Genomic DNA, 24,190 nt, shown 5'->3' with positions numbered 1-24,190 from the left:
TTATTCTCTATTAAAAAGCTGCATATCTCCATGGCAGCATGGCCTCTACTCGTAAATATGAATGTTGGGCTTGAGTATGCACCCTGCCTTAAACATCACCCATAATTAATCACGTATATAGTAGCTGGGTCCTTCTTACAGTCCTATTTGCTCCTTTTAGTAATCTCCTTTTATTAGTTAACAGTTCCTTACTTTTGCTGTTCAAATGACAGGTGTATTTTTTTTTTGTCTCTTGACTTAACCTTGAATCATATACTCATGTTAAATAATATGTATGATGTAAAACACCTACAGCTGCAATGCTATGCAGTTACATTGTGATATGCAGTATAGATTATAAGGGGTTTGTGAGAGATCATTTGAAAAGGGAATAATCGGTAATCTTTAAAGTTGGAGAAATGAAAAAGAAAATGTAAACTGGAGACTTGGTCACAGATGTTGAAATGATCAGACAGGAAAGTTACAATGACTATGATTAATATATTACGGATTCTAACAGAAAAGTAGATAATATGCAAGATAACAAGGCTAATGTACACACAAAAAAATGGAAGCTAAAAGAAATAAACAGAAAGAATTGATAGAAATAAAAACAGAGTAACAAAAGTGAAGAATGTCTTGGATGGGCTCCACAGATGATGCAACACAAGTGAGGAAACAATCAGTAATTTTGAAGATAGGTGAATAGAAACTTCACAAATGAAGTATAAAGAAAAAAAAAGAAAAAATGAAAGGAACAGAACAGAATATCCAAGAATTATGGGACAATATCCAAATGTGTAACATATAAAACTGGGATACCAGAATGAGAAGAAAGAGAATGGGGCAGAAGAAATGTTTGAACTAATTGTGGTCAGTAGCCTTCAAAAGGTAATGGCAGACACAAATTATAGCTCAGAAAACATGAAGCAGGATTTAAAAACAAAAAACCTAGACAGATAATATTCAAATTGCAGAAAAATAACGAATCTTGAAGGAATTTGGTCAGGTAGTGGGACAAAGAAAAAAATTCATCATCAGACTTTTCATCAGACACCACAAAATCAAAAAGAGAGTATAGTGAAATATTTTTAAAGTGTTGAAAGAAAAAGCTATTAACTTAGAATTCTACATACAGAAAAATTACTTTTCATAAGTGAAGAATAAAAAAATGACTTGTCAGATAAACAAAAACCTAGGGCATTTACTGTTAGCCGACCTGCTTTATAAGAAGTATTAAAAGCTGATAATGTCAATTGCTGGTGAGGATAGAGAACCATGGGACTTGCATTCCTTTGCTGGTGGAAATGCAAAATGGAACAACCATTTCTGAAGACAGTTTGGTAGTTCCTTACAAAGCTAAATGTAGTTTTACCAAACTATCTAGCAATGGCACTTCTAGATATTTACTTAATTGATTTGAAACACGCGTCTTCACAAAATTCTACATGTGGCTTTACTAATGATTGCCGAAAGCTGGACACAATCAAGATGTCTTTCAATAAGTGAAGAGATAAACTGGAATAGATCTATAAAATAAATTACACTTCAGTGATAAATGAAATAAACCATCAAGTTGCCCCCAAATCTGGATGAATCCTAAATGCATATTGCTAAGTAAAAGAAGCCCATACGAAAAGACTACATACTTTTATTATTCTATTTATATGCATTTTGGAAAAGTAAAACTATAGAGATAGTAAATAGCTCAGTGGTTGCAGGGTGTTGAAGGAGCACTGAATAGGTAAAGCATAGGGGATTTATTATGTGGGACAACTGTATAATACTGAATACATCACACTATACATTTCTCAAAATCCATAGAACCTTAGATTAGGAAGAGTGAACCTTAGTTATATGAAAATAATGAAAAAATATCATTTAGGAGACTGGGGATCCCAGGAGGAATGCTGATTGTGATAATTTATAATATATGATGTAATCTCAGAAGGTGATGGAAAAAGAAAGTATGTAAGTATATAAGAAAGTGTGTGTGTATATATATATATATATATATATATATATATATATATATATATATATATATATATATATATACGTATTATTTGTAAGACCTGATATAAGTATCTCTGGAAATGTGTGGAACTGTTTTCCATGAGGGTATGAGTTACCATTATGAAACACTGTACATGTATACGGGATTGAACAGATAAGTAAACAGAGGGCAGATGATGGTAGGACAGGTTCTTACTGTTGCAGTGGGAGGTTTCAGATAAGCAAAGAGTGAGAGAGAGCCTGGAATGAACCATTTGATATTGGATGAACTCATGCATACCTCAATATAGACATAGATGGATATAGATATAGATAGATATATACGCACAAGTTAGTATACACACATATATATCCTAGTTCTGCCTATTAGGGATACTAGAGGCAATAACACTCCTATAGCAACATGTTCAACTAGTACCCAGATTTTGGTTCATATTATCAAAACCTTATAAAAGAAAATCAGGGCAACTTAGAGAAGTGGCCAATTTCAAAGTTTGGGGCGGTGAATATACAAGAGGAGTTGGGAGCATCTTGTAGTGTCAAAAGTATGTAAGTGCTAAGGAAAAAAAAAAACCGTAATGATGGAGATGGAGCAAGGTGATATGTTAGACATCTGAAAGAGTCTCAGTGGCAAATCTGGAACAATTTGAACCCAGAGTTTCTTGTGTCAGAAAATAAGAAGCGCTTAAAAAAAAAAAAAATGATAGTGGAATGTAAAGGGGACACAAAAGTCAACTGAAAAGCTCTCAATGCTAAAGCTAGGAAAATAAAACAAATTTACCTAGCAATAAAAACAAATAACATAGTATTGGGTTTAAACCCAAAGTGTAAATAAATATCCATGAATCTATACGAATATAGATGAATTATTGAATAAATGAGTAATGGTTGACTGACTGAATGAATAAATGGAGAGAACAGACAAATCTCCTTTCTAGAAGAATTCCAAATAATTTATGTAGATATTCCCGTTAGCCCATTAGGGCTGCTATATAACAAAGTCCCACAAACTGGGTGGCTTATAAATTTATTTCTCATGGTTCCGGAGGCTGGAAGTCCAAGATTAAGGTGACAGCATAGTCGGGTGAGGGCCCTCTTCTGTGTTGCAGACTTCCTGTTTTATCCTCACTGTTGCAGACTTCCTGTTTCATCCTCACATGGTGGAAGGGACTAGGGAGCTCTGTGTGACCTCTTTTGTAAGTGCACTAATCCCATTGATGAGGGCTCCAATCTCATGGCCTCAGAAACACCTCCCAAAGGCATCACCTACAAATATCATCACCTTTGGGAGCAGGCATTTCAACATAAGGAATTTTGTGGGGACACAAATATTTAGACTACTGCACTCCTTAACTCTGTACACCACTGTGTGGAGTAGACATGGTAACTTTCTTTTAATGAGTACAGTATGGAAGTGGGAGAAATAAAAGTGACTTTACAGTGGAGACACCTGATAAACACTACCACAAGGTTAACAAAGTAATCTTAGTAGAATGTACCTTTGATATAATATAATGAGAATTACACTTAACCTCTGTGGTCTTTCTCCCAAACTCTCATAATGCCTCTATAACCATGAGAGAAACATCAGGCAAATCCAAACTAAAGAGCATTCTACAAAATGTCTGACCTGTACTCCTCCAAATTCTGAAGGTCATTGAAAACAACAATGTCTGAAAAAGTGTTACAGCCAAATGAGGCTAAGGAGACGTGACAATTAACATGTTATCCTGGATGGAATCCTGGAACAGAAAAAGGTTACTGACTAAAAAGTAAGTAAATATGAATGAAGAATTGACTTCAGGTGTTAAAAATGTATTAAAATGAGTTCATTTATTGTGAAAACATACCATAATGTTAACAATAGAGGAAACTGGACATGGGGTATTGGAGAACTCTGCAATATTCACTTCAACATTTCTATAAATCCAAACTATTCTGAAATTAAGTTTATTTAAAAATTCAATTTGTAGTGTAACAGCCTGAAGTTCTAATTAAATAGCAAAATTCCAGGTTGATTATTATAAACTTACTTTACCAAATATTCAATTAATAATATGCTTTGGAGTCATATTTAACTAAAGAACATAAATGATAGGGTCAAAATGTCTTTTTGTAACATTTGGTAGGGCAAAAGATTTTACTGACATTCAGAGACGTGTGCATATCTGCTGCGATTTTGAAAAAAACAATTCGGAATCTAATTGGTATAATTGTTATTTAGGTGAGATGGCTACATGTAAAAATGCCAGCAAAACAAGATATCAAAATTCCCTTCAATTTTAATTTTAAAGTGACGATTTAACAAATAAAAATACAGAACACCCACTTAAATTTGAATTTCAAGTAAGCAATGAATACATTTTAGAGTAGGAATGTCTCAAATATTAAATGAGATATACTAATACTAAAAATAATTCTCCATTTATCTGAAATTCAAATTTAACTGGGTCTCTTATATTTTATCTGGAAACCCTATTTCTACAAAAAAAGGTAAATAGGAAGAAGTCAAATATGTGAGTTCATTAATAACAATATAAATGTCCTGTAGATTGCTGTACAATTTAAATAGCATGGTTACTGAGAAGATCTGTTTTGGAGACTGAACCCTTGGATTTGAATTCCTCTTATTTCATTACCTAATTGTGTAACTACAAATTACTTATGCTTTTGTTCTGTTTCTGTAAATAGGTATAATGAAGGAGCTGACAATCAGAAGACAGGTGTGCATATCTGTTGCCTATTTGAAAAAAACTGTGACATTAAATGAGTTCAATGCACTTACAATTATGCTACACATGGTGATAGCTTCATCAATGCTAGTATAAGAAAAGCATTGTGGTGGAATTGTATGTAGAATAAGCCTATGTCAGTGAACTAAAATGTACAATTTCTTCATTTTACTTCATTGCTAACATTTATTTAGCAAGTATTGTGTAACAGTAACTCTGCTATTATCCTCTCCATTTTCAGAAACTTTAAAAGATCACTATATTTGAAATCTCTTCTCATTTTTTTGCATTTAGATATAAAGCATAAATTTTGTGATGAAAAGTATTTCCAGAAAAAAAGACGTATTTTTTATGGAAATTCAGAGACAATGGCTTATTTTTGCTTTGTACTACATGAAATTGTCATTTTTGTAGGTAAAATATGGCAATTTCATATGGTTCAATTCATTAAATACATTGATACCCTTTACTTTTGGTAAATCATAATTATTTAGTATATCACAATTACATGAGATTTCTAAAGAATAATATTATTTTTATTGATTGGCATATATGCTTTTATTTTGAAATAATTTAATATGATTTTGTAGATAATTAGACTTACAGGTAATCCTGTTATTTTATTTGGTGTCATGATATTATAATTGTCAGTATTTGAACTGTCAAAGATGTGAATCCTAGTATTGAAATAATTAATTTAGATAACTTCATTTTACATAGCAACATACATTTGGACTGTACTGAATCCACAGAGTACCTAGTGAGGCAGATAATAGAATTTGTGTTTCATAGCTATGGCACAGAGTTAAAACAATTTTTCTTAGGACACCTTCAGTTAGGGCAGAAGTGGAATTTAAATAAAAATTAGTTTGGTCAATGTGAACCTCAACTTATTTAATATGTATGTATCAGTAATGCACAGTATTTTAAGATAGTCTTCAAAAAGACACTGACTAGTGTATGGTCAGTAGAGATTTGCAGTTGAAAGAACCACTTGAATGTGGCATATAGAGTTTACATGTATAATTTTCAAAGGATAGATATACCTGTATGTAAAGTTTATCAAAATATACTGCTTAATAAGAAAGGATCTACCAAATGCAAAGATATATCCAGTGCTCCTCTGACATCCATCCCATGCTTAAATAATAAGGTCTGGCAGTGTGTTTCCTTGAAAAGTTCTCTCTACCAACCATGCTTCTAGAAACCCTTTTTTTTGAGGTTGTGCTGAAATCTGTGTCTTTATACTTTTACTGGCTAAACAAATATAGTTCTAAAAAACTGTGTTGTTTATCTGAAGTTCATTTTTAACTGGGTATTCTATATTTTTATTTGCTAAATCTGCAACCATATTTTCCTACCCATTGTCTGAAGGACACTTGAGAGCAACAGAATGCAAATCCACTTTTCCTTCCTTATGCTATTGATTCATTCATTTATTCATCTACTCACTCATCTGCCACCTAATGACCAAAGTCTGTATCAGTTCCTAAATGTAGAAATGGATCTTAAAATCTCTTTTCCTGAAAAGTGAGCAAGTCAAATAAACAGTTATTAGCCAATATGACTGATGCTATGAGGCAGAGTTTTACAGAAGATGCACAAAGGGACCCTTGACCCTCATGGGTGAGAGTGGATGTCAAGAAAATCTTCAAAGAGGAAAAAAAACCCTCTAAATAGAGTGGCTGTTGCTGATGTAGACAACCATGTTAGGATCCACCACAAAAGGCAAGCTGGAACTGCAAAGAGGATAATAATAGTTTGCACGGGAATTGAAATAAATGAAAGTGACATGCAAATGTTTGAAGGCTTCTCCCATCCATGTTTTCTTTTCCAGACTAATTAGTGTTTAATTTCTTTTATTATTTATTACATCATTTCCAGTTTCTTCACTTCTTCTAAAAGTACTCTCATTTGTCTAAAGGGCAGTTTTTAAACTGGATGAAATATCTCATGAAATCTTCAGTGCCTTTACATATAGCATTGAAAATAGTGCTATTAAAGCTAGTTTCTTAAAACCTAACCGGGCAATGCTATTGAGCTAAAGTAGTAAGACCAATACCACCAAGGCCAAACAGCTCACTACCTTTTGTTTTTTTTTACTCTAGAGATTTTGCTCTCATAATTTACTTTTGTTTATGGTTGGATTTTAAGAGCATAAACTATAATTAGTGGGATAAAAACTCCTTTCTCTTTGATTGAATACCATGTAAATTACGGCCAGTTTTGAGATGAAACTCTCAAGGTCATTCTGTAGGGGCAAGATTAAGCAGACATTTAGCAGCATGCGTTTATTGATTGACTGAATTTCTCAAACCCAGCAGACATCAACCATCTGGAGTGCAGAGGCGAACTTTATGAATTTGTTTGAGTTAGCTGTGTTTCTCTCATGATGGAGCACAAAGTCATAAAGAAATAGTTGGTGGTAGATATTAAGAAAGGGAGTTGGGGTGAGCAAATCCAGTATACAGTGACAGGCAGCTTGCAAATAGCTCAGTAGTGGCTGGAAATTTGTGATAGCATTAGTCATATACCATTAACTTCATCCTTTTTCACACTGAGAAGTAAAGGAAGGTAGAGTCATTGAATCCAGGGGTTTACAGTAAACTCTAAATGACCACCAGCTCTGGCTGTTTAATACATCATATGTGTTGGCAATATGTGTCTCAGAAAAAGCAAGGTCAGATAAGACTGGTAAAGATCTCATGCGTATATATTAGGGTATTTCTTCTTCTTACTTATCACATAATAATCACATTTTTAATAATATGAAAAAAAGAAAAAAAAACCCAAAGCCTCTCACACAAAGCAATTCCTCTAGCTCTTACATTTTATGCCACTTAATTGTGGCTAATTTTGTTACCAGTAGCTCATGTAATTTGATGTTATAAGCAGGGCATTGTCTACCTCTTGGATTCACGTATCAGGTGCGCCAATTTGAGCACGTGAATATGGCCTTGGGCAGGTGGCCTAACCTCTTTGGGCTCTGTTTACCTATAATATAAACATAACAATGTGAACCTCATTGAATTGCTGTATATTTGACTATGTGGTAAAGCAGCTAACACTCCTCCTGTTACATGGTAGATGTTTTGATGACTGTAAGCATTATTATACAGTAACATGCTTGTTATTTCACTTTCTCCGTATGTTGTCTTTTCTCCTTATCAGGTTTGAGACTTCTAGAGAGAAGACAGGACTACAGTAGTTCTATCTCACAGATGTTCAATGAACTCTTATCTGCTGACTTGTTTGAACCTTGCATTGCTAACTAACAGATACAGCAAGTATTTATTTATTTGTTTGCCACTTGAGAAGTGAGACTCAGTGAGTTTTCACTGACATGGCAGCTCCTCCATGTCCTACTGTAAGGAGCCCAAGCTACCGGGCTTCTTTGTATTTATTTTTCTAGGTTCTGGAGATTTTTCTATTCTTCTCCCCGTTCGTACTGCCATCTGGTGACAGGGATCTACTTCCTATTCCATTCTTACCAATCTTGTTTCCTAGGAGATTTCTTCCCAGATGGAATGGGACAGGTCTTCCTGTGGGCTTGTCCTAGAGTTATGATTCTTGCTTATTTTCCTTGCTTCACTTTTTTACCAGAGGTGTTCAACATTCCTCCTGCACATACAAACTGTCTCACATTGGTTAGGCTCCATCCTTGCCTTCCAGTATTTGGAGGGGTCATCTCAGTGTCACCAAAATGGACATGAACTGGGAGATAAAAGAATCTATCAGAGCTTATATATATCCTTATTTTTTAAAGAAAACTTAAGGAACAAAGTAAATCTTACTGTAGGGTGTAGCCCACACTTGTTCACTTGGTTTCAGTATCTTACATGTATCAGTTTAAGATGCCCTGTTAGGTGGACTTACAGATACATAAAATCACCAAGTGACTTCAGAGAGTTCATAAAAATGGACCTAACATTAAGGGTAATACTGTCCTTAATAATAATAATGCAAAAACATACAAATACAATGAAAAGGACAGATTTCACACTCCTCTTCCTAGCAACATTTTTCATTAGCCACATTATAACCTAAATATATTAATAATGTAATTAATTTCAAAGTAACTGCTCAAAATACAATAAATTGCTGTGAGATATAGATTTACATCCACTATCACTTTACATGATCCTTAACACATATTTTGTGTATACATCTGTTGTATGTTTTTGCTTGTATTTCTGATTTGACAGTCATTAAGATTAAGTATAGAGATAATCTGAATTGAGAATTATGCCTTTAAATGCCTGCATCACAATGCTAAACAAGTAATTTTTAATATTCTGAATATTGTATTTGTCAGACTAATATTAATTAATAAAATAAAAATAAATACATATATAGCATATCATCAATTAACATGAACTGTATCTAAAATATTATTTCAGTAGTACTGTTAGGTAGAAAGACATGAGTAGCTGGGGAAGAGGAAGATAAAGATCAAGGAAAAGAAAAAAACCTGCCCAAACTCTGCCCATGTAGGGGGGTCCCATGTGAAGACAACAAAGGCTGTGCAGGGAGAAATTTCTTGACTATCAGGACCAGGCCAAACTGGTCCTAACCAGGTCCCAACACTGGCACAATGGAGCAAAACTAAACTACCCAAACCACTCCTCATCATAATCTCATTAAAATAAAATAGTGGTTTTTGCTACCCGCCCCCCACCATGGACTTTCCTGTGTGCATTTTGGGAAAAGACATGCCCACCAAGAGGAATGGGTGTATAACTGGAGCTGTCAATCAAACGACCTCACCTTGTCAGTCAAAGGCACTCCTTCCCTAAGAGTTCAGGGTCTTTTTCTACCTTGAATCTGGCCCTCTCCTCCCTTGGACTTTATTCAAATAAAACTTTTGCTCTGCTTTGCTATTGTGTCTCTGCCTTTCAATACTTTGTTGCAGCAGGGACAAGAACCTAGGAGAACTCAACCCATAATAGATTATAGTAATTTTATGATCACTTTCATCAAACTGTTATGAAATACATCTAGAGAAAATAGAACGAATAGTAAGATTCTTAGCATAACTATGATGTTAATTAATGGAATGTACTAGAATACCCTTGTCTCTTTTCTGTTTTGAAATTTTTTATTACCTTAATGGTTATTAAAGAGGTGTATGAATGACAATAGATAGAGATAGAGTATACATACTGTATAGTTAAAGAAAGCTCACATTGGCTGCCGCTCAATACTTACAGAGTGCTTACTAGGTGTCAGATCTTCTCCTGGCTTCCTGGGCTGCAGCTGGGCAGAAGACTATCATGCCACTACTATTAAACATGCTCTCTGCTTAGTGTGAAATGCAGATGTTGACTGAGTGTTACAAATGAGTGCATCAGTGTACAGGAAAAGCATGTAACTGGTAGTAACCCATTCTGAGTGCTCACTGGGGCCCTTCAGGAGTTTTAAAGTGAGAGCTAAGGAATAAGCAAAAGTCAGCAAGCTAGTTGAAGGGAGTTAAGCAAAGGTGTGTGGGGTGGAGTGGGGTTAGAAAGGGTATATCAGGCATCAAGATGAGTAAATGCAAAGGCCTTGGGGCAGAGAAGACCACTGTCTGTTTTCATATGTAAAGACATCCAGTATGCCAGGAGGGGTGGAGGTCTTAAGAAATGTAGTGATGAACTGAAATGAAAGGGATGAAATACAGGAGGACTGTATGTAACACATTTGTATTTTCAAAAATATATGTGATATTTGAATTGGCAGGAGGTTTATATTTGGCCACTAGTTCTGAATAAAGTGAGCAAGCAAATATGCTGCTCAAAAACAAAAACATTCAACTGCATTTGTAGCGACTTAGTGTCCAGATATAGGAAACTTACTTATCTGCTGTGACTTTGTGTTTAATCATTCTGGAGAAGGTCCATTAAATATAGTTGTAGATGCCACACTGAAAGAGATGATTAAAACCGTTATTCACCCAGGAGCCTTGGAGGGTCCCTGCGTGGAACACGTTAAAGAAGCTGTGAAGGCTCAGTCTGCAGAAGAACAGAAGATCAAGCAGAGACATCAGTGCATTTTAAAATATCTGAAGAATTTTCAAGCAGATAAGGAGTAGATGTATTTTGTGTTTTTGACAATAATAGGATTCCAAGTAAAAGACTTCTTTTCCCAACACACTCCCTGCCATGAACACACTTAGGAGGAGACTAATGATCATTTCTCAAGGAGGCTGTCAATCCTTCATTGAAATAGAAATCGTACTACATGACTTTTCTATTGCCAAAAGGCTATGATTATGTGTTTCCTGTACTGTCTTTTAATTTAATTTTACTGTGTTATGCTGCCATGAGATTCAAAATGGAAGTGGCCTCCAATTAGAAATTCCAAAATTGATAATTTCTAATGATCTGCCAGGACACTGGTTGTTGTCTTGTGGAAGATGGCTTACTTATTTGTTTCAAATAGAAGTTTTTAATATGGTTATATGTGAATTACTCTTGTTGAGGACTCCAAATGTGAGGAAGACACAAGAGAATGTTAAGTGGTATTTTGTAAGTTACAGTAACAGAATCATGACACGGAAATTATCATTTAGAAACTATTTCTAACAATACATAGTGTGTGCTCTATTACCAAACTATGAAATAAAATTCCATTTTATGCAATTTTTCTCAAATGGAATCTGATAAATCTTCTCACATTACAACTTGCTTTTGTAATAGTATTCTTAAAATCTTAATTTTTTAAAGAAAAATTTAGAGTTCCACTGCCCTCTAAATAGTAATATAAAAAATTGTTTTATTCTTCATAGATTTTATCTTTAAACACCTTAAACATCATTGTTATTGGTCATATTTGGGGATAATAAACAGAGTAATCTTGTAAACAGAATTATGTGTGTGGTAGGAATCTATCTGAGCCTTAAGTTGTTGATACACTCTGCTTGAGAGCAACTGTAAATCTCAGATGGTCACCATAGAAGGTTGTTACTGAATGTAGTTATTTAATTTTCTTTATTGGAAGAGACTGATAGCCACCAAACATAGGCCTATACTTGTGAATGACCAAATTGACTAGGTCAATTTACAGTATCCAGTAACAACGTAAGAGATTATTTCCAATCTAAACTTGGCAGCAAGCCTTTAATAAAATAATGTAACACATTGGAGATATTTCATTCATCAGAGACCATCCTCAAATCATTAAAAGATAGTTTAAAAAAATAACACCATAATTGAGAATGTCACTTAAACCTTTTGCTGTGAAACTCATAGCTCCAGAATGCAATTATATTAATCTCAACTTGGTATAGTAAGGAAAGAAGTTTGTATTAGAGGGAAAAACAAAAACAAAACTTCCCCCTCCAGGACCCCACAGAAAATAATAACAAATATGACCCAGATTCTTAAACTATTATAACCTAAATCTATTAACAAAAATAATTAGAAATACCATTTATTTACACAAGAAAATAGAATATTTTCTAGTACATAATACACAGTTTAATAAATTGCATCTTGTTTGAGCTTTTTCTTTCTGCCCCACTAAATATCATCTCAGTCTGCTTCCTAGAAAAACCCTTGTGGCAGTGTTTCTATTGTTGCTTTTTATATTTCTAGTGTTTCAGTTTTAAAAGAGCACATATGGTGTCCTTCTGCACTCAGAGGTATAGACAAATCTAGATTTCTTGATATTAATGGATCTTCTGTGCACTAGAATATTTTTATTTTTAAACCTACCAATGCTATAAAAACCATTTTCCATTTTTTATTACTCTCTAAAGATAATAGATAGTCTAATCTAAATTAGTTTTTAAAAATTCAAATCTATGGAGTTATCTAAAAATTACATTCCAAGACACTAACAAGATACACTGAAATAATAATATTTGGAGGAAAGACAGAAAATCTTTACTTTGAAGGTTCCAATTAGTTGAATCTGATGCAGCCAGATCACTGTCCAACATGTAGACCTTCTGACAGTTCTTCCCCTTTATACTGTGGTATAGTGGAAGAAAAACTAGAATATTGGTTGTTTATAAATGACCTTGCAAGTGGAGATTAGCCCATCAGTAAAGATGTATTCTATAAGACAGCCACAGTATCTACACGAATAATGATATCCTTTAAAATACAGTATTTCAGAGGATCACAGAACTGTAAGAGTATTCAAAATTTATATACATACCTACTATTGCTTCACTGAATTTTTATTGGTGCTCCATCAAGTGTCTATCTGCCATATGCATTGGCTCCTGCCACTTTGGAAAAAGGGTTAAACCAGGCTCCCAGTATTTTTAAACATGCATTAGTATAGATGTAGATTATATACATATACATGTATATAAAACCTTATTTCATTACTCATAAAAGTTATCTTATGCAGCTTGCTTCTGATAATAGAGAAATACTGGAAGATAAACATAGGGGTAATAATAACAGCATTATTCTTTTTACTGCATAAAGTTTGTTTGAAAATATATGAATATATAGTTGTAAGCCTGCATTAACATATAAAGATATTTTAGTATTAGAAATAATGATTTAACAATCTTCCTAATTAGTTTCCCTTATTCTTGCATTGCCTATTCAATGAAGAAATCCAGCTTCTTGGCTAGATCAATATTTGTAGCTTGGGGTTTCCTTTTCTTATGTTTCCTTCTCTATGAAAAGAAAATAACTTGTCAGTGGAATTTTATTAACTCTCCAAGTATCTGTGCAGAGCAAGGAAATTATTGGATCAGCTATAACACAAGCATTTGCCTTATTTGCAAAAGCCTAGCTGGCTGTTTGTGAATGATTGTTCTTACGTGGAGTATGTTGAACTGGAGTATGTTGATTCTGGCTTGGGTTTTGGTTTACTTGAATAGGCTACCAATACATGAAAGCCATTTCAGTCTAATGCCTGCCTTATTTTACTACTTTAACAAATCACAGAAATATCAATAGTTGTAACATACCAAAAACCAAAAATCAGAAAAGAACTGTACCAGGTACTTCAAGTTATTGGAATTTAAAATGTATCCTCTCTTAGTGTGAGGAAGACAACGGGGTTGGAGACTGAATAGCATACAAACAAACCACTAAAAAGTGCTCTTTTCTTTTTAGAGAACTACTCTTTTCCCCAAAACGGAAGCACATACACAGTTATACTTCTCTGAAACTATTGCTTTTAAGTTTAATCTTAATTACTCACATTAATTATAACTTTAATCAAGTAACTTCTGGAGATGGATGATGCAAGCCATCTGTTACACACCAACATTTTAGAATAACAATAATGCTCATGAATAAGTATACCAAAATTCTACAACTACACACATCCTTTATCTCAAAGTTGCAAAACTGAACCTGTTCATGAACAAGACTCCAAAATATAGCTTCTTTATAGCATATAAAATAAGGAACCAAAACATACAAACTTAAATATATGTTTAGTAATTAATATTTCATTATTCTAGCTTACATAGGAATTATATAGGCATACAATGAATATCTTTTAATTCACTCAATTTAATATCAATCCAAGGTTTTAAATTACTTTAAAAAATCTGGAAATTATCTTCAAATTGACATATTATAAAAAGTAATTTTGAAATAAAGAATGAAATAGGATAATCAGAATTATGTTTTGATTTGACTAAGCACATATTTACATTTTTTATACACATTAAGAATTAATAATAGCTTCCTTGATCAGTAAATCTGTATGTGTAGGAAGAACATAACCAACTAGAATAAAAAGGCACACTTTTATCATCGTAACACTGATAAACAAGAGGAAATGGGGCTATTCATATTAAATATAAGATTTTTAGTCTTATTTTCAATGATTTACTTGAATTATCTGAGCTAAAGTCATACAGTGTTTCTGAGTTGATTACTGTAAAAATTTAATCCCAGCTATTTAAAGTATTTGAAGTTCAATGTTCTCATTTACTAGGAATTTTAGGAATATTTTATAAAAGTCTTATTTTTATAAGCCAGTGAGAACTTCTAAAGACCTTAAAAAACTTCATAATGTAATTTATTAATATCACCCGGAGGTAGAAAAACATTACATACTTATACAATGAGAGGTAAAGACCTTCTGAATAAAAATACTTAGTATACAAATAGAGATTATTTTCCATGGAAGAGTAAATACAAAAACCCAAAAACACTGATAATCAAAGAGCTGTTTTCTGGTGGGAACAAAATTCTTTTTTTTTCTCTTAAGATGAACAAACAGAAACAACAGTGAAGAATAACAAACTAGATTCTATGTCTCTTCTCACCCAAGATCAACTAGATCTCTATAAATCATGAACCCATTTACAGAGATAACCAAATAGGTCATAAAATCAAGTGCCCATCATTGTTGCCACCAGTGATAATCTGCTGCAAATAAAATAAAACAACAAAAGCAAGAACAAACCACAGAAGTAGTAGAGAGGAAAATTAAAAATAGAAAAACAGTGTCAGCAAAGTTCTACTGCTGCTTTCAATTTATCTCTTGGAGACAAGAAAATACATGCTTGGACATAAACTGACCAAGAAGTACACGTTTCAGTTGCAAAGCTTATAGACCAGACTCTGTTAAGGGAATCTTTAGGACATTTTAGTGGGAGATCTCTAGTGTTAAAGGAAAAAGCTTTTAGAAGGGGAAAATCATTAGTCTCAACTAGATATGTTAAAAATTGCATTTAGTTTCTGATAAAGGAAATAAGGTTAATGTTGTAACTGCTTCAAAGGAGAATTCAAATAATAGACAAATGTACATTGAAGTGAATGTGCAAATAGAGGTAGGACTGATTTTTTTCTCAGGGCGGGGAGGGCTATTTCTCCACCACCAAAAAAACTACTTGCATGTATGAAAAATAATTACTTTGCATGGCTATTGGTGATCTACAATTTACAGTTATAAGACCCCATAGAATCAGATCACATGAAAAGGTAAGCTGTAAATGTAATTTCCCACTAAAGCATAGTTTTCCCTATACACTTCTGGAAAATGTAGGAAACCTTTAATGAACATCTTTCACTGAAGGACTCCATTAGACTAGCTGAAACTTTCTGAAAACTACATTGAAGTCTGAACAAATCCCCCTTCCTTCCTTTTCTTGTTGATAGAGGTCAGGTCTGTAAAGGGGTCTTACGGCTTTCCTTACCTTCTTGGCCTCTCTACTCTTTATTTTTTTAATGGTGTTTTGGCAACAAATATCTTGCACATTTGCTCCCATTTTGATACCTGTTTCTCAGAGTGCCCTAACTAACATATAACACTTCCAAAACGTTCGTTCTCAGTATAATTTGTTAAGTGTAATTTTTAATTCTCAGTGTAATTTTTTAAAAAGGGCATGTATGTCTTTATAGCCTGCTTTCTAAATAGAAAGACATTGTTTATTATAATAGCCAAAGGAAAAAAATAATCCTTCAAATTTACTACTGAAATGTGTCCAGGTATTTTATCAGCTTTTGACCTTCAATTATTTGAATTGTTTACATGTGTCATATGAATATCAAGAATATTTTATGACTTTGCCTTATTATTGATTTTCCACTCACAGATATTAAAATATAATTATATTATGTGATATATATATTTTCCCCATGGTATCTGTTATTATGATTTTTTGTCACTGCAGTTGTCATTCTTTTTTTTTTTTATTTCTTTTCCTTTCTTATTGATTGTTATAAAAAAGAAATCTGGGCAACTTCCCATATAATTCAAAAAGGAGAAAATTATTTTGCTTTAGAAAATTTCTTTATTTACCTGCTGATTTGTTATTCATTACTATTAAAAGAATATGGCTACACTATTGTGTAAAACACACAAAAAAGAAGACATCTGGATTCATATCTTTGAGAAAGTCAACCACTTATTCTCAGAAGGTATCTGCCTCTACCATACACATGTAAGATAATGGGACATAATTTATGAATTACTGAGTCAAATAAAATAGAAAAAATTCTCTAATTTCCCAATAAAGCAGTAATAAAAATTATGAGATGAAGTTATTGAATGATGAAAGGAAATTAAAAGGCATGAAGACATAGATTTGAAATTCAACTATATTGGTTGAGTGACATGCAAAAAGTCAACTAATTTTTTCAAAGCTCTGTGTGTGTGTGTGTTTAAATCTGTACATGTAGTGGAGGAAGGAAGAGATCAACATGAAATTCAATGTACCACATTGTAGAAGTTTTGTTTGCTCTAATGATTAAAAAAATGACAAAATAAGCCAACAATTATCTTTCTTGTACAATCCTCTATCATATTTTAGATTAATACAAGAAACCGGTGAGAATTTGCATCACTGCTTATATAACATCCTCTAGTTTAGGTATTTATTCTAAACTTAGGTCATTTAGGTCTAAATTAATTGCTGAAACTTCCTGGTTGTGAATTTTGTTTTCTTTTATCTTTGTAAGTTCTTCACAATGTCACCTATTTCTTCCCTTCAGAAAAGTGCACAGAAGACAGTTACATCAACAGAAATTTGCACCACTCTTAAAGATTTCGAATTGTTGACTCCTTAAGGCAAAGTCTAATTATTTTGCAAATGTGAAGACAAAATGAAAATTAGCATCTTTAACAGAGATACAAATTTGATGATGGTAGAGGAATCCTTTCCCATATTTCTGTAGCATTTAAATGGTAATTATGTAGTTTTGCCTTTAACAAAAATTAGCCTTTTAGTACTTTAGTTAGCCTATAAACTATCTGGTTTTAATAGACAACAGAAAATATAATCCACAATAACAGCTATCTTCCTGTAAAATTAATTAGCTGTTTAACCACTTTAGAAGTTTAGAAGTTAAGCTTTTAAAACCCTTGGGTTAATTTCTGTGAGAGAACAGTATGAACAGATGTGTGATTAAAAATGATTTTAAAAGTAATAATGACCAAAATAATCATTCTTAATGTAGAGCATCAGAAGGAATGTGGCAGTGAGAGAGGTAAAGACCTTCTGAATACAAAAACACTTAGTAGACTAACAGCGATTATTTTCCATGGAAGAGTAAATACAGAAACCCAAAAACACTGATATCAAAGAGCTGTTTTCTTTTCTGGTGGGAACAAAATTCTGGTTTTTTTTTATTTATCTGAAGATAAACAAACAGAAACAACAGTGAAGACTAACAAACTAGATTCTATGTCTCTTCTCACCCAAGATCAACTTGATCTCTATAAATCATGAACCCTGGACATGATTGGGCAAATCCTAATTTTTTCCTCCCTCTTGGGCACTCAATAGGTGTGATTTGCTTTGCTTTGCTGTATTGGCAGAGCCTCTATTTAAAAAAATCAAGGCACAATGTGTTGGTTCTTAAAATTTTAATAATAGTTTAAGGTGTGGGCCTGGAGATTTGACAGGTATAAATAGTTAATCCAAGCATCACAGTTAATGTCACATTTAGAAGCATTTACATTATGCAGGCAGCTATAATTTTCTCCCTCCCTCCTTCCCTCCCTCCCTTCTTCCATCCTCCCTTCCTTCTTTCCCTTCTTCATTTCTTCATTTCTTCTCTCCTTCATTTGAATGATCAAAAAAATCCTAAAGATTGTATATTTTACAACAATTTATAGTCATGGAGAAAGGTGATATGGATTTGTTACATATGCAAATGTTAATTTTAAAACAAACTCTGTTCATAGTTGGGTTCTTAGAACACTTTTGTGATATATTGGAAAGTGAATAAATTAAAAGATATTTTTGTGTCAGCTTTTCAATGAGCACAATGCTTCAGTTGGTGTTTTTGTTTAATACTTCTATTTAATAAAATTAAACAAAAATATCAAGTGAAGTTCTATTTTAATCATATTTGTGATTAATATTTCTACTTAATAGAGTTAAATAATAATCACAAATGTGTTGGGATAGGATAGTCAAGAACTAAATGATATGATTACTTAAAATTGGAGAAGCATTCTAATGAGATACTGGTAGAAGTAATCAGATCTCAGCCCAGTATACTGAAAAAATGCAGCAAGTTGAGTCAGTAAAATATACTTTTTGAACCTAGAAATTCTTTCACATGGATTTTTCAGCTAAAGCAAATATTCTAGTAGAAAAATCAGTAGTTTTTCTAGTAGAAACATTTTTCATTTCTGATTATTTAAATTGTAATTGTGTTTCCAAATATACTGAAATTGAGTAAATCAAGGGAAGGAGCAAATATATTAAGAATTAGCTGATCAGGGTTTGGGGCCTAATTGTGTCACTATCTCTTTAATGCTAATCATATGGAGAGACTTGTATTTACTCTGTCTTCAAAGAGCTGTTGTGACGAATATATAATATAAAATACTTGCAGGATCTATGGAATCTAGGAAGTAATATAATACCATCAGTATTATAAAAATATAGTAAAGTACTATAAGTAAATAAGTAAAAATGTGTTTTGTGTACTTTGAAAAGTCAGAAATCAGTATTACTTATCTCTATTAAATTTAAAAGTAAGTCAACATTATAATGTTTCTAAGTAAAATTGCAACTGCCTTTCAAACCCACACTAATATTCAGCATTGTGGTAATGTTAACTATATTTTACTTTGTTCTGCTTTATAATCAGGGATAATTGTATCATGGGAATACATTCATTCATTCTACAAATATTATGAGTTCACTATTGGTAAAGCACTATGTAAGGCAAAAAAACTTGTAAAAAATTGTGTCTCATAATCAAGAAATATATATATGTATTTTTGTATGTATATACATGTATAAATACATATATGTATACAGTACATGATTTATCAATGGAAATATTATAAAATATGGCAGAAGATACAGCTTTAGAGTTTAAAAGGAAAATATAGTTCTGATTGTCAATATTACAGGAATCTCAACACTGAGATTTCTAGGTTAAACAAAATTTAGAATTACATATACACAGCCATTTCAGTAGCAGACCTAGGTCTAGAGAGTCTGCAATCTAATTTTCTAATTGGAGTATTTAGTGAATTTAATTATTGAAGTATTAAGATTTATACCTACCTGTTCAAATTTATTTTACGTATTACCAAGTTTCCTGTTCCTCTTCTCCCTTATTTCTTACCTTTTAAGATTAAATATTTTTAAAATTATTTCTTCTATTAGCTTGTGAGTTATTACTTTTTTTTACTATTCTTTTAGTGGTTATCCTAAGAGTAAGATTTGATCCTGCATGAAAACAGTGCCTGGACCTACACCACTTCTGCTGACACAGTAAAGACTGAAGGAATTGAAAGACCAGTAGAAGAGCCACTGTCTGAAGCATTACTAGGCAATAATAAATGGTTTAATTTATACAACAACAACAACAAAAATTTCAGTTTCTCAGTTGCATTAGCCACATTACTAATGCTTAGCAGGCACGAGTGACTAGTATCTACACTATTGGATAGCTCACGATTGAAAATCTGCATAACGTTGGCAGTTCTATGGGAGAGCACTGCTTCAGAACCCTTTAATTCTTCTTACTTTCCCATATTTTGTATTATTGTCTTGTATATTAGTTTTACAAAGATTTAACCTCTACTAGGTTTACTATTCTTGCTTTTATATAGTCAATACTTATTTATATTTATCTGCCTTTATAACCTTCCTATTGCCCTTCCTTCCTTTCTCTCTCCATTACCATGTTTTATCTGGAATCATTTTATTTTAACCTAAAGAACTCCATTTGGTGTTTGGTTTAGTTCAGGAAAGAAAAGTGATGATTCTCTGATTTTGCTGGTCTGAAAATTCTTTTGTTTCATCTTTAATTTCTTTGGGAAGAAAGATAAATACACAATGACAGTTGTTTCAACATTTTAAAGAAGTTAGTCCATTTTCCGAAAGCCCTTCTAGGTTTTTTATAGTCAGCTGTATCCTTATTGTTATGCCTTTGTGGATAATATCCTTTTTTTCTCTGGCTGGTTAAGTATTTTCTCTTTATCTTCAATAGTTATTAGTTTTATTATGATGTGCAAAGGCAGAGAATGCATTCGTTCTGCCTGAATCCCAAGACAAATAAACTTGATAAATCTATGGTTCATACCTTATTTCTGAAAAACTCTAGCCCAATAGTTACTCACATTTTTTACATCTTGTCTCTAACTGCTCTGACAGATATGTGTATATGTGTGTGTGTGTGTGTGTGTGCATGTGTGTATATGCTGCTTTTTGTTTTTTGGTTTAGAGCTATGGAGTAAAAGGATGCTCTAGTTACTCATCTGCATATTGGGAGGGGAAATAGCTCATCTGTTTGAAAAGGAGAGCAGTGCTTTCAGGATATGAAACTAACTTGTACCTTATTCTTATCAGATGCATTTGCCTTGAAGTGACCTACCTCAGCTGTAACGAGATGGATTTACTGCCATGGCCAGATTGTTGAAGTAGCTCAGGGACCCGAAGGTGGGGTGGGAATGGGGCTGGTTCCTGGTATAGCTCCTGGGTTAGACTAGGGCTTCTTTAGTTTTCTTCTGGAAGGTTGGCTCAGGCCTCCAGAAACTGGCTTGTGACTGGTAATTTATTATCACATATATCAAAAGTATTTTTATTTCATCCAGTATATCAAATACATCTTACAATGATTTCTGAATTTTTGATTCTTTTTTAATTTTTTAAAGTTGAAGTATAATTGTATTATATATATTGCTTTCAGGTGTATAGTACAGTGAACCAACAATTATATACATTACTAACTCCTCACAATGGTAATTGTAGTTACCATCTGTCATCTTACAAAGATATTAAAATATTGACTATATTCCCTATGCTGTACTTTCATCCCCATGACTATTTTGTAATTGGAAGTTTGTACATATTTATCTCCTTTACCTATTTTGCTCATCCTTCCATTGTCCTCTTCTGTGGAAACCACCAGTCTGTTCTCTGTATTTTTTAGTCTATTTCGTTTGTTCATATTTTTCTTCTTAGATTCCACATACATGTGAAATCATATGGTATTTGTCTTACTCTGTCTTATTCATTTCACATAGCATAATACCCTCTAGGTCCATCCATGTTCACAAATGGCAAGATTTTATTCTTTTTTATAGTTGAGTGATATTTCATTGTATATATATGTAAGTACATGTTTATCCATTCATCTGCAATGGACATTTAAGTTGCCTCTATATCCTGAGTATTGCAAATAATGATGCTATAAACATAGGAGTATAGGTATCTTTTTGAATTAGTGATTTTGTTTTCTTTAGATAAATTCCCAGGAAGTGGAATTACTGGGCTGTATGGTATTTATATTTTTAGTTTTTTGAGAAACCTCCATATTGTTTTCCATAGTGGCTGCACCAATTTACATCCCCATTAACAGTGTATGAGGGTTCCCTTTTCTCCACATCGTTGCTCATGCTGGTTATTTCTTGCCTTTTTGATACTAGCCATTCTGACTGGTGCAAGGTAATATCATCCTTTTTGCTCTCCATGATTCTGTCTGGATATTTTCTACTGATATATCTCCTACTTCTCTAACTTTTATTTTTTGCTGTTCTTATTCTGCTGTTAAGTCTATCTACTGGCATCTTGATTTCAGTATTTACAACTTTAAAATCTAAAATATCTGCATCTTTTTTTGAGAGATTTTAGTTGTCTAGTAAAATTCTCCATCCTGTCATCTATTTATTTGAATAGAGAAATCACAGATATTCTAAAGATCATCTCTGATATGCCCAGTCATCTGTGGGTTTTCTAGTCTAGAAAAGAGATTCCAAGTGCATAAGGACACCTTTTTTGTTTACAGTTCTCAGGAATTCTAAAAAGTCATGCTAGCCCATGCTCAGTTTTAAAGAATATATTACACTTTCACCTATTTTCTTCTTACCCACTTTTATGCCTTTTACCTCTTTTTGTGATCTGCCAAAGGCAAAATGGTTGCCTTCTCATTTCTTGGAAGGGTTTATTGTGCTTTGGAACTCAGTCCACTTGGTTTACTTTTGATCTCATACTGATAAGCTCAAGAAAGACTGTCGATACTCTTGGTTAGCATACGAGTGATGTTCTTTTGCATCTTTCTGAATCATAATCAAAAGCAGAACTCTTCACTGTGTATTTAATACAAAAGAAAATAATAGCATTTTAATTTCTGTATTTATTTCTTACAATTTATACTATCTAGTATAGGTAGTTACTGAAACAAAATCCAGTAAATACTAAAATTATTAGCTATTACCAAAAAGCACAAGTCAATGCCAACTGTTAAAACTTTATATTCAAATGTAGGAAAATTGAAAATGAAATTGATTAGGAGAAAGACTTTATATCAATTAGCTTAGTGACACTATATGTATCACACATTATTTATTAGTATCAGTTTTTCAAATATCAGTATGAAAAGTACTAAATGCAGAGCCTAAGTTTCACATTTCTTTACTTATCCAGCCACCTCCTTTGTCTCAGTACGTACACACATATCCCAAACTCTAGTCTTACCAAATTACTTAGTTCCTTTTTGTGAAAAAACTGTGATACATAAATATAATAAATATTTTGTTTGACATTCTTAAATTGGATAAATTTGTTTTTGTTTCCTTCTTACTATACACTGAAATATTTTGCCTGGGGACTTTTTATTTTTGGACCTTTGGATTCTCAATGAGGCAGAACAAAGTTTGTGTACAAACAAAACATGCTTGTAAATCTGCTAACAGATAATTAAATGATTTTCTAATAAATAATTGAGGACATTAGAAATGTATCATTTTGAAGCATGTGGATTTCCATACCCTCATGTTTTAGAAGATATTTAAATTGTCCTGTATTTATAATTGTGGAAACACTGCATCTGAATACGCTTCTCTACATAGGTAATATTTCATTTTCCTTTCCATTTTATAAGTTTGCTCATTCCAGCATTCAGATATTTCCAGCTGTTTCCTCTTTTGGCTTTTCAGTATACCTGGGTTACTAGCATAAGTTGGGAGACCAAAGGTTAAGTGCCTTTGAGAATCAGAGAGGCCCAATAACTATCTTCAAATGCTTCCTCTGAAAGAAGCTAATATTGTTATAAAATTGAATTGTTACATGAAAGAAAATAATATGAGGAAAACTATGAATTGTGTGCTTCCTTGGCAGGTTTGGTAATAAATTTGACAATTCTATTAACCAGTCATAAACCTCCAATTACGTCCAAGGCACTAGAGCCATTTCACGATAACAAATAAAGGCTTCATTCACACAGTGTCAAATCACTTGATGGTCTTCCTCTTGTGCCAATAACTAATTTAAGAGAGAAGATGGCAAGTAGGGGCAATTCATAGAGTTTTGACACTATGTAGACATCCAGAACAGAATTTTAAGTGTTGCAATAGCACTTGATGGTGGAATATACCGATGAAGTGCTCTTGTCATTAATTATATTTATGACAGTTTTATAAAAGCAAAATGTAATCAGTTTTATAAAAGCAAAAAGAACTCTGCAGTCTTGCAGCCTACCAAATATTATAGCAATGATAGGTGGATTAAATATTTTTCTGAATAATAACAATGGACAACACTTATGTTGCTTCAATTTCTTGGCTATTGCAAATAGTGCTGTGAT

The 24,190-nt window shown here is 32.8% G+C and overlaps 1 long non-coding RNA gene across 4 annotated transcripts in view; it reads right to left on the bottom strand.

Annotated features, from left to right (window-relative positions):
* LOC118973392 (uncharacterized) overlaps positions 1–24,190 on the bottom strand; it is a 379,284-nt gene that overhangs the window by 31,739 nt on the left and 323,355 nt on the right. For 2 of the 4 annotated variants that reach the window (XR_012132162.1, XR_005062702.2), the window contains exons 4-5: positions 10,562–10,629; positions 8,219–8,441 (exon numbers count right to left, since the gene is read on the bottom strand). This is a non-coding gene — a long non-coding RNA (uncharacterized lncRNA). Of the gene's footprint in view, positions 1–8,218; positions 8,442–10,561; positions 10,630–21,341; positions 22,695–24,190 lie in introns of those variants that run through there. The other 2 variants (XR_012132164.1, XR_012132163.1) reach the window with 1 other exon arrangement.

This window comes from Manis javanica, chromosome 6, assembly GCF_040802235.1.
Source record: "Manis javanica isolate MJ-LG chromosome 6, MJ_LKY, whole genome shotgun sequence".
NCBI lineage: Eukaryota > Metazoa > Chordata > Mammalia > Pholidota > Manidae > Manis > Manis javanica.
Note: the sequence above shows the minus strand (reverse complement) of the source record. Positions and strands in the feature narration are given on the sequence as shown.